General features: G+C 37.3%; 1 protein-coding gene across 9 annotated transcripts in view; it reads right to left on the bottom strand.

Annotated features, from left to right (window-relative positions):
• Positions 1 to 14,993, bottom strand: part of MBD5 (methyl-CpG binding domain protein 5) — a 484,769-nt gene that overhangs the window by 279,045 nt on the left and 190,731 nt on the right. For 6 of the 9 annotated variants that reach the window (XR_008677692.2, XM_055380166.2, XM_063694832.1 and 3 more), the window contains one exon: positions 3,440 to 3,590. The exons of 2 other annotated variants lie outside the window; for them this stretch is intronic. The gene's annotated coding sequence lies outside the window, so the exon portion shown is untranslated. Of the gene's footprint in view, positions 1 to 3,439; positions 3,591 to 6,739; positions 7,106 to 14,993 lie in introns of those variants that run through there. One more of the 9 variants, XM_055380169.2, reaches the window with a different exon arrangement.

Here is a 14,993-nt window from a genome sequence, read left to right as displayed (position 1 = left end):
ATGCAGTTGGTGACTTTAGGTTCAAGCCAATGCTCATTTACCATTCAAATAATCCCAGGGCCCTTAAGAATTATGCTAAATCTACTCTGCCTGTGCTCTATAAATGAAACAACAAAGCCTAGAGGACACCATATCTGTTTGCAGCATGATTCGCTGACTATTTTACGTTTGCTGTTGAGACCTACTGCCCAGAAAAAAAATACTCCTTTGGAAAAATTATACTCACTTATAGTATACCTAGTCATCCAAGAGCTGTGATGAAGATATACAAGGAGATTCATGCTGTTCTCATGCTTGTCAACATAACATTCCTTCTGTAGTCCATGGATCAAAATTATCTGTTTCTTTTTATTTTTCTTGTGGAAATATTGAATCCATTTTTCAGACCAAATAAACATCTGATCGATATATACATAAAAGTATACATATATACTGTTCTAACTTGAAAAGTCCATCGACTTTCAAGTCTACTTAAGAAATGTATTTTTAAAGGCTGTATCTGCCTTACAAATAGTATCTGCCTTACAAATACAGATAGTGAATCCTCTGACCAATCTGGGCAAAGTAAATTGAAAACCAGTTTACTTTGTCAAGTCAAGTCAATTGATGTGGCAATATTCCTTGCTGTTTTATTTCAATATATCGCCACAGCCATCCCAATCTTCAGCCATAATAAAGGGTCTTGCCTGGATGTTAGCAACCATCAACATCCAGGTAAGACCTTTCACTATCAAAAGGAGGCCAGTATGGTGGCTTATACCTGTAATCCCAGCACTTTGGGAGGCCGAGGCAGGCAGATCGCTTGAGCCCAGGAGTTCAAGACCAGCCTGGGCAACATGGCAAAACCCTGTCTCTACAAAAAATATAAAAATTAGACTGGTGTCATAGCGCATGCCTGTATTCCCAGCTATTCGGGAGGCTGAGGTGGGAGAATCACTTGAGTCCAGGAAGTCAAGGCAGCAGTGAGCCATGATTACACCACTGGACTCCAGCCTGGAAGAGAGAGTAAGAGCCTGTCCCCGCCACCCCCCAAAACACTCCCCCTTTTTTAGAAAACTATTTTAAAATTAAGGCATGTGCATTGTTTTTTAAAGACATAATGCAATTACACACTGAATAGATTACAGTATAGTGCAAAGATACCTTGTATATGCACTGGGAAAAAAATGTATGGCTTGCTTTATTGTGGTAGTCTGGAACCAAACCTGCAATATCTCTGAGGTATGCCTGTAGCATTCTTATAAATCATACCTGCTATGTTCAACTGCCTTTCTAACCTCTAAAAGTTTTTACCAGTATAACTTTCCCTAAAAATGTGGAAAATAAATGAAATAGCACTTTGGATTAGAATTATAAATATCTGTGTCTTATTAATTACATGGTCACAAATAGAATGAAATTAATAAAAAACAAAGGGCTTGATTCTTAATAAGTTAAAGCTATATACCATCGATACAGTCTGATGGTTAAAGAATAACTGAAGCTCAAAATAATGTATGTGTGGATGAGTTAGAAAAGGAAATGTAAGAAAAAGAAATTTGATAGTATAGTCAGTCTTCTGTATTCACAAGTTTTGCATCTAAAAATTCAAGCAAGCTTGGATCAAATACATTAAGAAAAAAGACAATACAAATAACATGACAACAATAAAAATAATCAGAATAAAAAATATAACAGCTATTTACCTAGAATTTAGGTTGTATTAGGTAGTATAAGTAATATAGAGATGATTTAAAGTATAAGGAGCATAGGTGTGAGTTATATGCAAAAACTGCACTATTTCATATAAGGGACTTGAACATTCCTGGATTTTGGTATTCATAGGGGGTTCTGGAGTCAATCCCTTGCAGATACCGAGGAGAAATGTAGACTACTTATGAGGAAGCATGGTTTATGAGAATATTTCTACTAATTAAACAATGATCAATTTTAAGTAGTTTTTAAAAATAGTTAAGTGGATTATACCAAACTAAGAAAATATTTAAATAATATTTAAAATGCAATTCCAGGAAAATAAGTTTTAGAAACAGTTAATAAAAGTGCATAAAGGGTTATAAGAAAGAATTTTCTGCTTTGGAGAGCTGTTATACTAAATTGGCTTGCTGAAGGAAGCAGTGGAATCTATTTCTTTGAAGATCCTTAGAAATAGAAGGCATACATTATCAGCAGTTCAGAAAGGTTTAGGTGTGTCTCTGCCAGAAAACAGCCAGTGGATATAACCACTTCATGGTTCCATAAACTCTGTTGACTGCATAATAATACTATTGTTATAATTGTGAGGCAAAGGCAACACAGCTGCTTTTTCTTTGGTGATCAGGATTTGCTGTCCAAAAAGTTGCAGAATAAATTGAATGTAATTAGATGAAATTTTCCCCAACAGAAAAGCAAGAATTAATTTTGACTCTAGTTACTGAAAGAAAACTCAGAATCTCTACACTGGGCTTTTTAAACATTTATCATTGTCTTTATTTATAGAAAGCATTCCTCTTATGTGAAACTTAAAAAGCAGACACATTTTCATGGATGACCTTAGGCTGATGAGTTGAATTAACACTAAATAAAAAATTCTAAGCATATATATATAGTTTCTTTGTATGAAATCCCTTGAAAGATTACATTTCAGTGAATTCTACTTAAAATTTTAAAAGTGTATATTTTTATTTTGTTTTATTTTCATCTACTTAAGTCTATATTTTTCATGAATGTAGAAAAAAAGCCAGATTCCTTATACACTTAAAAATATATATGGTCAATTTCTTTCCAAGCAAGCTTTTCTTTTAAAGGTAATGTAATCAATTCGAAATTTGAAGGTGGCATTGCGGTCCACAATCCTTGCCCAAATGCTCTTTGGGAGGAATAGGAGCTGCCATGGAATTAACTAAAAGTTCAATGAAATATTTTGATGCAGAATTTTCACAAAATGTAAAGCTGTGAGAGTTTTAAAGGAATAGCTTTCCAAGATTTTGGAGCACTGCAGATTAGTTGTTAAAGAAAAGGGAGGAAAAATCCTGGGCTACCTTTAACTATATAAAATTCATAAATAGTATGACTAACTCTAAAATAAATAGAAAATAATTCTGATTTCCAATTTTATTTAGTATTTACAGTTATATATGTGTCCAAGAGAGATATGAAAAAGCCCTGTTTTCAAATATAGGTACTTAATTTTGGTTATTTAAATCCTTGTTCTGTTTTTCGGGATTTAAGATAGGCTTATTCTATCTGTTACTCTAGAGGTAAGGGCAAATGCATCTTAATGTAATTTTTGACATGCAATAGTGTTAAAAGAGGAAAAAAAGAAAATAAAGAAAAAGACATGCATACATAAATTCCTACAGTAAATAATACTTTTCATTTTAAATTAAAACCCAATATAATTCTACTTGTGTCTACATGATTAATAACAGAAAACTCATAGTAGAAATATTTCATTGCTTGCCTCCAAAAAATTGTTGACATCCTCTGTTGCCATCTGCCATGGTGGTCATTCCTCTGTGTTTGATGGAACTAAAGAAGCATTAGGGTTCTATGGATTGATGAAGGAAAATAGTGTGTGCTCTTCTTGATTTCTGGTATTTATTTCCTTGGTCCTGTTAAAAACGATACCAGGATGAATTTACCAATTTTGAACACATCCAGTTATTCTGTATTCTTTTACATTCATATTTAAGGAAGTTTTGAGATTTTTATGCAGTCTCATTTAAAATCATAGAACTTTAGACTCTAACAGAAAGGGCTTGTTAAATTTAAGACTGAAGATTCAAAAAGAGCTATATCAATCAGGTAATTCAATCCACTTTACAGTACAGAAAACCAAAATCAAAAGAGGTTAAATAAACAATGTTATAGTCAGTGGCAGATCGGAGATGAGAAAACAGTTCTTTTTACTCCAAGTTTGGGGGCTCTTTCCTCTAGCTGGGGCTCTTTCCCTCTTTGAGAAAAGAGAAGGAGACTGGCAAGAGCGCTATAATGACCAAGCTGATTTCTTAGCTCTAACACTTAGGGAAAAATCTAGAACAAAAACCAAAAAGCATGATAGCATAATATTTAGATTATCAATTCATAGCATACCATTCACGCAACAGATACCTAAAAGATATTATTTTGTTAAAATATAATATAGGACATTATTTTATTAAAAATTATCTATACAGTGTTGGCAACATAGTGAGACTATGTCTCTACCAAAAAAAAAAAAAAAAAGTCAGATATGGTATTGCATGCTATACTATAGTCCTAGCTACTTGGGAGCCTCAACCAGGAGGATCACGAGCCCAGGTGGTCGAGGCTACAATGCACTACAATCATGCCATTGCACTCCAATTAGGTAACAGTGAGACGCTTTCTTGAAAAAAAAAAAGTATCTATATGATCACACATCATTAAATTTCTAAGTTTCATCCATTGTCATGATCACTTATCTTTTCCAATCCTCACCACTGCAACCATCTACTACTCCACTATCCACATAACAAAAGAGTGATTTTTAAAAATCATCTATAGAGCAACAGAATGACATTTTTAAAAAGAAAACTGAATTTAAGACTCCCTTGTTCAAAATCCCCCAAAGACTTTCCATAACATCTAAGGCAAGGACTTGGATCCTGGTTACCTTTCTGAAAGCCTATCTGATCACTCTTCCTCTTGTTTCGTATTCTGTAGCCTTAGTGGCCTTCATGTTCTTCTTCAAACATGCTAAGCACACTCTTGATTTAAGTCTTTGACCTTTGTCTTCTCTCAGATTGGAATGTCTCTTTAGATAACCACATGTCTGTTCCCACTGACTAAAACACTCTTTTTCCTTGAAAGCTTCTGGATTGTTTCTGGATCTTCTCAAATATCACTTCCCAGAGAGGATTCTCTCACCAGTCTAGCTAAAAAACCTCCGCCTCCAACTTTTACCCTCTTCACCATTGGCCTTCATTCTCTATATCCATACCTGCTTCATTTCCATTCACAGTATTTATAATTCCTAGATATTATGTAGCCCCACAATCCCGGTGAAGCCAGATGTCATTTGGAATTAAGTATTTTTGGTATTTTTAAGGTAATATAGTACATATACTATAATTATGCAACATCTCCTACCCTTCTCCCCTCCCATCCAAGACGTCTGGGAAAGCACCCTGAAGTCCAACATGTTAATAGCCTTGCAGTAAAGCATATATTCATTCTAAGTGAGATTTTTTAAAGACTATAACTTGAAGCAGGGCAAGATGGCAGAATAGAAATCTCCACTGATTGTCCCCCCAAGCAAGGACATCAATTCAAGAACTATCTACACAAAAAAAGCACCTTCATAAGACTCAAAAATCAGGTGAGCACTCACAGTACCTGGCTTTAACTTCATATCACTAATGAGGCACTGAACAGGTAGGAAAAACAGTCTTAAATAGCTGATGCCACCTCTCCCGCAGCAGCAGAGGCATGGTGTGGAGAGTGTTTGGTGTGCTGGAGACAGGGAGATTGTAGCATTTATGAGGCACTGAGCTCAGTGCTGCCCTATTATAACAGAAAACAAAACTAGACCAAACGCGCTGATGTCCACCCAAAAAAGGAGCATTTTAACCAGGACTGTTTAGCCAGAAACGAATCGCCAATCCCAGTGGTCCAAACTTGAGTTCCTGCAAGCCTCATCAGTGCAGGCTAAAGTGTTCTGGGGCCCAAAATAAACTGGAAAGGCAGGCTAGGCCATAAGGACTGCAACTCCAAGGCAAGTCCTAGTGTTGAACTTGGGCCAGAGACAGTGGACTGGGGGAGGGGGGCATGTGACTTACTGAGACACCAGCCAGGGTGGGGAAGGGAGTGCTGGCATCACCTCCTCCTAACGACAGGCTATACAGCTGGTGGCTTCAAAAAAGACCCACTCACTCCATTTAAGGAGAGAAGAAGGAATAATAAAGAGGACTCTGGGATCTTGGATACCAGCTCAGCCACAGCAGGGTAAGGCACCAGTTAGAGTTATGAAGTCCCCTTTCCAGATCTTGCTAGTGAATGACATTTCTAGACACACCCTGGGCAAGAAGGCAACCTGCTGCCTTGAACGGAAGAACCCAATCCTGGCAGCATTCATCACCTTCTAACTGAAGAGACCTTGGGCCCTGAACAACCAGCAGTAATACCCAGGTACTACATTGAGGGCCTTGGGTGAGACTCTGAGACTTGTTGGCTTCAGGTGAGACTAAGCACATTCCTAGTTGTGGTGGGTACAGGGTGAGACTCCTTCTTCTTGAGAAAATCAAAGGGAAAAGCAAAGGGAACTTTGTCTTGTACCTTAGTTACCAGCTCAGCCACAGGGGTTAGAGCACCAAGAAGGTTCTTGGGGTCCCAGGTTCCAGGACTTGGCTATTGAATAGAATTTCTGGACCTGCTCTGGGTCAGAGGACAGCCGGCTGCCCTGAAGGGTGAGTATTAGGCCAGGCAGCATGCAACACAAGCTGACTGAAGAGCCCTTGGGCCTTAAGGGAACATCAGTGGTACAGCACTCCCTGTGGAGATGTGGTAGCGGTAGCCATAGGGTGAGGCTCCTCTGCCTTTAAAAAGGGAAGGGAAGAGTGGGGAGGACTACATCTTTTGAGTTCAGTGCCAGCTCAGCCACAGTACAATAGAACACCAGGTAGACTTCTAAGATTTTTTTACTCTAGTCCCTGGCTCCTGCGTGGCACCTCTGGACATGCCCAGGGACTGGGGGAACCCGCCACTCTGAAGTGAAGGATACAGGCCTGGCTGGCTTTGTCACCTGCTGATTGTTGAGTCCTAAAGCCTTGAGTGAACACAGGCTGAAGCCCAGGAGTGGTTATAGCAAGCCTCAGGTGAGACCCAGTGCTGTGCTGGCTTCAGGTCTGGCCTAGTACAGTTCTAGTGGTGACGGCCACAGAGGTGGTTATGTCACAATATCCCCAGCTCCAGATGGCCTAGAACAGAGAGAGACACAGAGACAGAGACAGGGGTGGGGTGGGACAGACAGACTCCATTCATTTGGAGAATGTGAGGAAAGAGAACAAGAGTCAATGCCGGGTAATCCAGATAATCCTTCTGGATGTTGTCCAGGACCATCAAGGCAGTACCTTTATGAGTCTGTAAGAACTACAGCATTACCAGGCTTGTGGTGCCCCTAAAGCAGATACAGCTAAGATCACAACACTTAGATCACAACAATCAAGTCCTTTTGAATATCTGGAAAGCCTTCCCAAGAAGGACAGCTACGAGTAAGTCCAGAAAGTGAAGACTATAATAAATACCTAACCCTTAAATGCCCAGACATCAAAGAACATCTACTAGCATCAACACCATCCTGGAAAACATGACCTCACCAAATGAAATAGATAAGGCACCAGGGACCAATTCTGGAGAAACAGAGATATGTGACTTTTCAGACAGAGAATGCAAAATGGCTGTGCTGAGGAAAGTCAAAGAAATTCAAGATAACACAGAGAAGGAATTCAGAAAATTCCAGGCCAATATCCCTGATGAACATCAATGCAAAAATCCTCAATAAAATGCTGGCAAACCGAATCCAGCAACACATCAAAAAGCTTATCCACCATGATCAAGTGGGCTTCATCCCTGGGATGCAAGGCCAGTTCATCATACGCAAATCAATAAACGTAATCCAGCATATAAACAGAACCAAAGACAAAAACCACATGATTATCTCAATAGATGCAGAAAAGGCCCTTGACAAAATTCAACAATGCTTCATGCTAAAAACTCTCAATAAATTAGGTATTGATGGGACGTATCTCAAAATAATAAGAGCCATCTATGACAAACCCACAGCCAATATCATACTGAATGGACAAAAACTGGAAGCATTCCCTTTGAAAACAGGCACAAGACAGGGATGGCCTCTCTCACCACTCCTATTCAACATAGTGTTGGAAGTTCTGGTCAGGGCAATCAGGCAGGAGAAGGAAATAAAGGGCATTCAATTAGGAAAAGAGGAAGTCAAATCGTCCCTGTTTGCAGATGACATGATTGTATATCTAGAAAACCACATTGTCTCAGCCCAAAATCTCCTTAAGCTGATAAGCAACTTCAGCAAAGTCTCAGGATACAAAGTCAATGTGCAAAAATCACAAGCATTCTTATACACCAATAACAGACAGAGAGCCAAATCATGAGTGAACTCCCATTCATAATTGCTTCAAAGAGAATAAAATACCTAGGAATCCAACTTACAAGGGATGTGAAGGACCTCTTCAAGGAGAACTACAAACCACTGCTAAAGGAAATAAAAGAGGACACAAACAAATGGAAGAACATTCCATGCTCTTGGTTAGGAAGAATCAATATCGTGAAAATGGCCACACTGCCCAAGGTAATTTATAGATTCAATGCCATCCCCATCAAGCTACCAATGACTTTCTTCACAGAATTGGAAAAAACTACTTTAAAGTTCATATGGAACCAAACTAGAGCCCACATTGCCAAGTCAATCCTAAGCCAAAAGAACAAAGCTGGAGGCATCATGCTACCTGACTTCAAACTATACTACAAGCCCACAGTAACTAAAACAGCATGGTACTGGTACCAAAACAGAGATATAGACCAATGGAACAGAACAGAGGCCTCAGAAATAATGCCACATATCTACAACTATCTGATCTTTGACAAACCTGACAAAAACAAGCAATGGGGAAAGGATTCCCTATTTAATAAATGGTGCTGGGAAAACTGGCTAGCCATATGTAGAAAGCTGAAACTGGATCCCTTCCTTACACCTTATACAAAAATTAATTCAAGATGGATTAAAGACTTACATGTTAGACCTAAAACCATCAAAACCCTAGAAGAAAACCTAGGCAATACCATTCAGGACATAGGCATGGGCAAGGACTTCATGTCTAAAACACCAAAAGCAATGGCAACAAAAGCCAAAATTGACAAATGGGATCTAATTAAACTAAAGAGCTTCTGCACAGCAAAAGAAACTACCATCAGAGTGAACAGGCAACCTACAGAATGGGAGAAAATTTCTGCAACCTACTCATCTGACAAAGGGCTAATATCCAGAATCTACAATGAACTCAAACAAATTTACAAGAAAAAAACAAACAACCCCATCAAAAAGTGGGTCAAGGGTATGAACAGACACTTCTCAAAAGAAGACATTTATGCAGCCAAAACAAACATGAAAAAATGCTCACCATCACTGGCCATCAGAGAAATGCAAATCAAAACCACAATGAGATACCATCTCACACCAGTTAGAATGGCGATCATTAAAAAGTCAGGAAACAACAGGTGCTGGAGAGGATGTGGAGAAATAGGAACACTTTTACACTGTTGGTGGGACTGTAAACTAGCTCAACCATTGTGGAAGTCAGTGTGGCGATTCCTCAGGGATGTAGAACTAGATATACCATTTGACCCAGCCATCCCATTACTGGGTATATACCCAAACGATTATAAATCATGCTGCTATAAAGACACATGCACACGTATGTTTATTGCAGCACTATTTACAATAGCAAAGACTTGGAACAAACCCAAATGTCCAACAATGGTAGACTGGATTAAGAAAATGTGGCACATATACACCATGGAATACTATGCAGCCATAAAAAATGATGAGTTTAAGTCCTTTGTAGGGACATGGATGAAGCTGGAAACCATCATTCTCAGCAAACTATCACAAGGACAAAAAACCAAACACCACATGTTCTCACTCATAGGTGGGAATTGAACAATGAGAACACATGGACACAGGAGGGGGAACATCACACACTGGGGACTGTTGTGGGTAGGGGGAGGGGGGAGGGATAGCATTAGGAAATATACCTAATGCTAAATGCTGAGTTGATGGGTGCAGCACACCAACATGGCACATATGAACATATGTAACAAACCTGCACATTGTGCAAATGTACCCTAAAACTTAAAGTATAATAATGAAAAAAAAAGAAAATAGCCTCAAAATGGCAAATCTAAGAGTTATTGGCCTTGAAGAGAAGGTAGAGAAAGAGATAGAGGCAGAAAGTTTACTCAAATGAATAATAACAGAGAACTTCCCAAACGTATAGAAGATATCAATATCCAAAGTACAAGAAGGTTATAGAACACCATGCAGAATTAACCCAAAGAAGACTACCCCAAGGCATTTAATAATTGAACTCCCAAAGGTCAAGGATAAAGAAAGGATCCTAAGCAGCAAGAAAAACGAAATAGCATACAATGGAGTTCCAATATGTCTGACAGCAGAATTTTCATTTCATACTTCACAGGCCAAGAGAGAATGGCATGACATATTTAAAGTGCTGAAGGAAAAAACTTTTACTCTAGAATGGTATATTCAGTGAAAATATCCTTCAAACATGAATAAGAAATAAAGGCTTTCCCAGACAAACAAAAGCTTAGGGATTTTATCAACACCAGAACTTTCTGCAGGAAATGCTAAAGGGAGTATTTTGATCAGAAAGAAGAGGACATTAATAAGCAACAAATCATCTGAAAGTACAAAACTCACTGGTAATAGCAAGTACACAGGAAAACAAAGAATATTATAACACTGTAACTGTGGTGTGTAGACTACTCCTATCTTAAATAGAAAAACTAAACAACTAACCAATAAAATAAATAAAAAATAACCATAACAAGTTTTCAAGACATAAACAATACAATAACATATAAATGGAAACAACAGAAAGTCAAAAAAACAGGGGGATGAAGTTAAGGCATAGAGTGTTTATTAGTTTTTTGTTTGTTTGTTTATGTAAACAGTGTTAAGTTGTTATCAGCTTAAAATAATGGGTTATAAGATAGTATTTGCAAACCTCATGGTAACCTCAAACCAAAAAAACACACAACTAATACACAAAACATAAAAGGCAAGACCCAAGAAAATCACCTTCACTGAAGAGAAGACAGGAAGGAAAGAAGACCACAAAATAACCAGAAAACAAATAACAAAATGGCAGGAGTAAGTCCTTACTTACCAATAAAGAAACTGAATGTAAGTGGACTAACCTCTCCAATCAAAAGACGTTGAGTTGCTGAATGGATACAAAAAAAAGACAAGACCCAGTGATCTGTTGCCTGTGAGAAATACACTTCACCTATAAATACAAACATAGAGTGAAAGTAATGGGATGGAAAAAAAATATTCCATGCCAATGGAAACCAAAAGAGCAGGAGTGGCCATACTTTTATCAGACAAAATAGATTTATAGTCAAAAACTATAAAAGAGACAAAAAAAGTCACTATGTTATGATAAAGGGGTCAATTCAGCAAAAAAACAAAACAAAACAATTTTAAATACATATGCACCCAACACTGACACACCCAGATTTATAAAGTGAATATTATTAGAGCTAAAGATAGAGATAGGCCCCAATACACTAATAGCTAGAGGCAGCCAGGTGTGGTGGCTCACGCCTGTAATCCTAGCACTTTGGGAGGCCAAGGCGAGCAGATTGTCTGAGCTCAGGAGTTCGAGACCAGCCTGGGCAACATGGTGAAATCACGTCTCTACTAAAAAAAAAAAAAAAAAAAAAAATTAGCCAGGGGTGGCAACGTGCACCTGTGGTCCCAGCTACTCAAGAGGCTGAGGCAGGAGAATTGCTTGAACCTGGGAAGCAGAGGTCGCAGTGAGCCGAGATGGTGCCACTGCACTCCAGCCTGGTGACGGAGCGAGACTCCATCTCAAAAAATAAATAAATAAATAAAATAAAGCTAGAGGCTTCATCACCACACTTTCAGCATCAGACAGAGACATATCGCCCAGATGGAGAAATCAACAAAGCAACATTGGGCAATCTGCACTATAGTCCAAATAGACCTAATAGACATTTACAGAACAGTTCATCCAATGGCTGCAGAATACACATTTTTTTCCTCAGCACATGGATGATTCTCAAGAGAAGACATTAGGTCACAAAACAAATCTTAAAACATTCAAAAAACTGAAATAATATCAAGCATGTTCTCTGACCAAAGTGGAATAAAACTCATAATCAATAACAAGAGGAATTTTGGAAACTGTACAAATACATGGAAATTAAACAATATGCTCCTGAATGACCAGTGGGTCAATGAAGAAATTAAAAAGAAAATTGAAACATTCATTGAAACAAATGATAATGGAAACACAACAAGCAAAACCTATGGAATATAGCAAAAGTAGTACTAAGAAGGAAGTTTACGGCCATAAGTGCCTACATCAAAAAAGAAGAAAAACTTCAAATAGACAACCTAAAGATTCATCTTAAAGAATTAGAAGACCAAGAGCAAACCAAACCCAAAATAAGTAAAAGAAAAAATGAAGAGCAGAGCATAAATAAATAAAATTGAAATAAACAAGTTAGTTTTTTGAAAAGTTAAGCAAAATTAACAAACTTTTGGCCACACTAGGAAAAAAAGAGAGAGGATCCAAATAAACAAAATCAGAGATGAAGATGGAGACATTACAAATGATACAACAGAAATTCAAATGATCATTAATTACTCCTATGAGAAACCATATGCCAATAAATTGGAAAATCTAGAAGAAATGGACAAATTCCTACAAAAATACAACATACCAAGATTAAACCATGAAGAAATCCAAAACCTGAACAAACCAGTAACAAGTGATGAGATTGAAGCTGTAATAAAGTCTCCCAGGAAAGAAAAGCCCAGAAACTGATGGCTTCACTGCTGAATTCTACCAAATATTTAAAAAATGAATACCAATACTACTCAAACTACTCCAAAAAACAGAAAAGGGAATACTTCCAAACTCATTCTATGAGCACAGTATTACCCTTATACCAAAAATAGACAAATACACATTAAAAAAAGAAAACCACAGGCCAGTATTTCTGATGAATAGTGATGCAAAAATCCTCAACAAAATACTAGCAAACCAAATTCAACAGTACATTAGAAAGATTATTCATCATGACCAGGTGGGATTTATCCCTGGGATGCAAGGATGGTTCAACATATACAAATTAATCAATGTGATATATCATATCAATAGAATGAAAGACAAAAACCATATGATCATTTCAACTGATGGTGAAAAAGCAGTTGATAAAATTCAACATCCCTTTATAATACACCATTAAAAAACTGGATATAGAATGTACATTAGCATCAGAAAAACCATATATGAGAGACTCACAGCTAGTATCATACTGAATATGGAAAAGCTAAAAGGCTTTTGTATAAGATCTGGAAGATGAAAAGGATGGCCACTTTTCTCACTGTTACTCGACATAGTACTGGAAGTCCTAGCTAGAAAACCAGACAAGAGAAAGAAATAAAGGCATCTAAATTGGAAGGAAAGAAGTCAAATTATCCTTGTTTGCAGATGACATAATATTAGGAAAAACGTAAAGACCCCAAACACACACACACACATACACACAACTATTCAAACTGATAAACAAATTTAGTAAAGTTGCAGGATATAAAATCCACCTACAAAAAACAGTAGCATTTAAAAATGTAACAGTGAACAATCTGAAAAAGAAACTAAAAATGGAATCCTATTTACAGTAGCCACAAATAAATACCTAGGAATTAACTTAATGAAAGAAGTGAAAGATCTCTATGGTGAAAATTATAAAATACTGATGAAAGAAATTGAAGAGGACACCAAAAGAAACCAGAAAGATACTCCATGTCCATGGATTGGAAGAATCAATATTATTAAAATGTCCATACTGCCCAGTGCAATTTACAGAATCAGGGCTATCCCTATCAAAATACCAATGACATTCTTCAAACACACACACATAAATTTTGTAAAATTTATATGGAACCACAAAAAATTCAAAATAGTCAAAGCTATCCTAAGCAAAAAGAACAAAACTGAGAAAATCACATTACCTGACTTCAAATTATACTACAGAGCTATAGTAATCAAAACAGCATGGCATTGACATAAAAACACACATGTAGACCAATGGAACAGAATAGAGAACCCAAAAACAAATTCACACACCTACAGTAAACTCATTTTCAACAAATGTGCCAAGAACATACACCGTGGAAAAGACAGTCTCTTCAATAAATGGTGCTGGGGAAAATGAATATCCATATGCAGAAGAATGCAGTTAGACTGCTATTTCAAGCCATATAGAAACATCACATAGAAATACATTAAAGATTTAAATCTAAGACCCTCAGATTATGAATCTACTACAAGAAAACATTGGGGAAAAATCTCCAAGACATTGGTCTGAACAAAAATTTATTGAGTAATACCCTACGAGCACAGGCAATCAAAACAAAAATAGACAAATGGGATCATATCAACTTAAGAAGTTTCTGCACAGCAAAGGAAACAACGAAGTGAAGAGACATCACAAAGAATTGGAGAAAATATTTGCAAACTACCCATCGGACAAGGGGTTAATAACTAGAATATACAAGGAGCTCAACTCTATGGGAAAAAATCTGATAATCTGATTAAAAAATGGGCAAAAGAGTTGAATAAACATTTCTCAAAAGAAGCCATGGAAATGGCAAACATGCATATGAGAAAGTGCTCAACATCACTGATAATTAGAGAAATGCAAATCCAAACTACAATGAGATATCATCTCACCTCAGTTAAAACAGCTTTTAGTCAAAAGAAAGGCAATAACAAATGCTGGCAAGGATGTGGAAAAAAGGGAACCCCAGTCTTGGTAGGAATGTAAATTACTAAAAGCACTATGGAGAAAAGTCTGGAGGTTCCTCAAAACTAAAAATAGAGCTACCACATGATTCAGTAATCTCACTGCTGGGTATATACCCAAAAGAAATCAGCGTATCGAAGAGTTATCTGCAATCCCATGTTTGTTGCAGCACTGTTCACAATAGCCAAAATTTGGAAGCAACCTAAGTGTCCATCAGCAGATGAATATAAGAAAGTGTGGTACTGACACACAATAAAGTACTATTCAGTCATCAAAAAGAATAAGATGTTGTCATCTGCAACAACATGAATGGAACTAGAGGTCATTATGCTAAGTTAAGCCAGGGACAGAAAGACAAAGCATGTTTTCACTTATGTGTGAGA

This window comes from Gorilla gorilla, chromosome 11 (assembly GCF_029281585.2).
Source record: "Gorilla gorilla gorilla isolate KB3781 chromosome 11, NHGRI_mGorGor1-v2.1_pri, whole genome shotgun sequence".
Lineage (NCBI taxonomy): Eukaryota > Metazoa > Chordata > Mammalia > Primates > Hominidae > Gorilla > Gorilla gorilla.
Note: the sequence above shows the minus strand (reverse complement) of the source record. Positions and strands in the feature narration are given on the sequence as shown.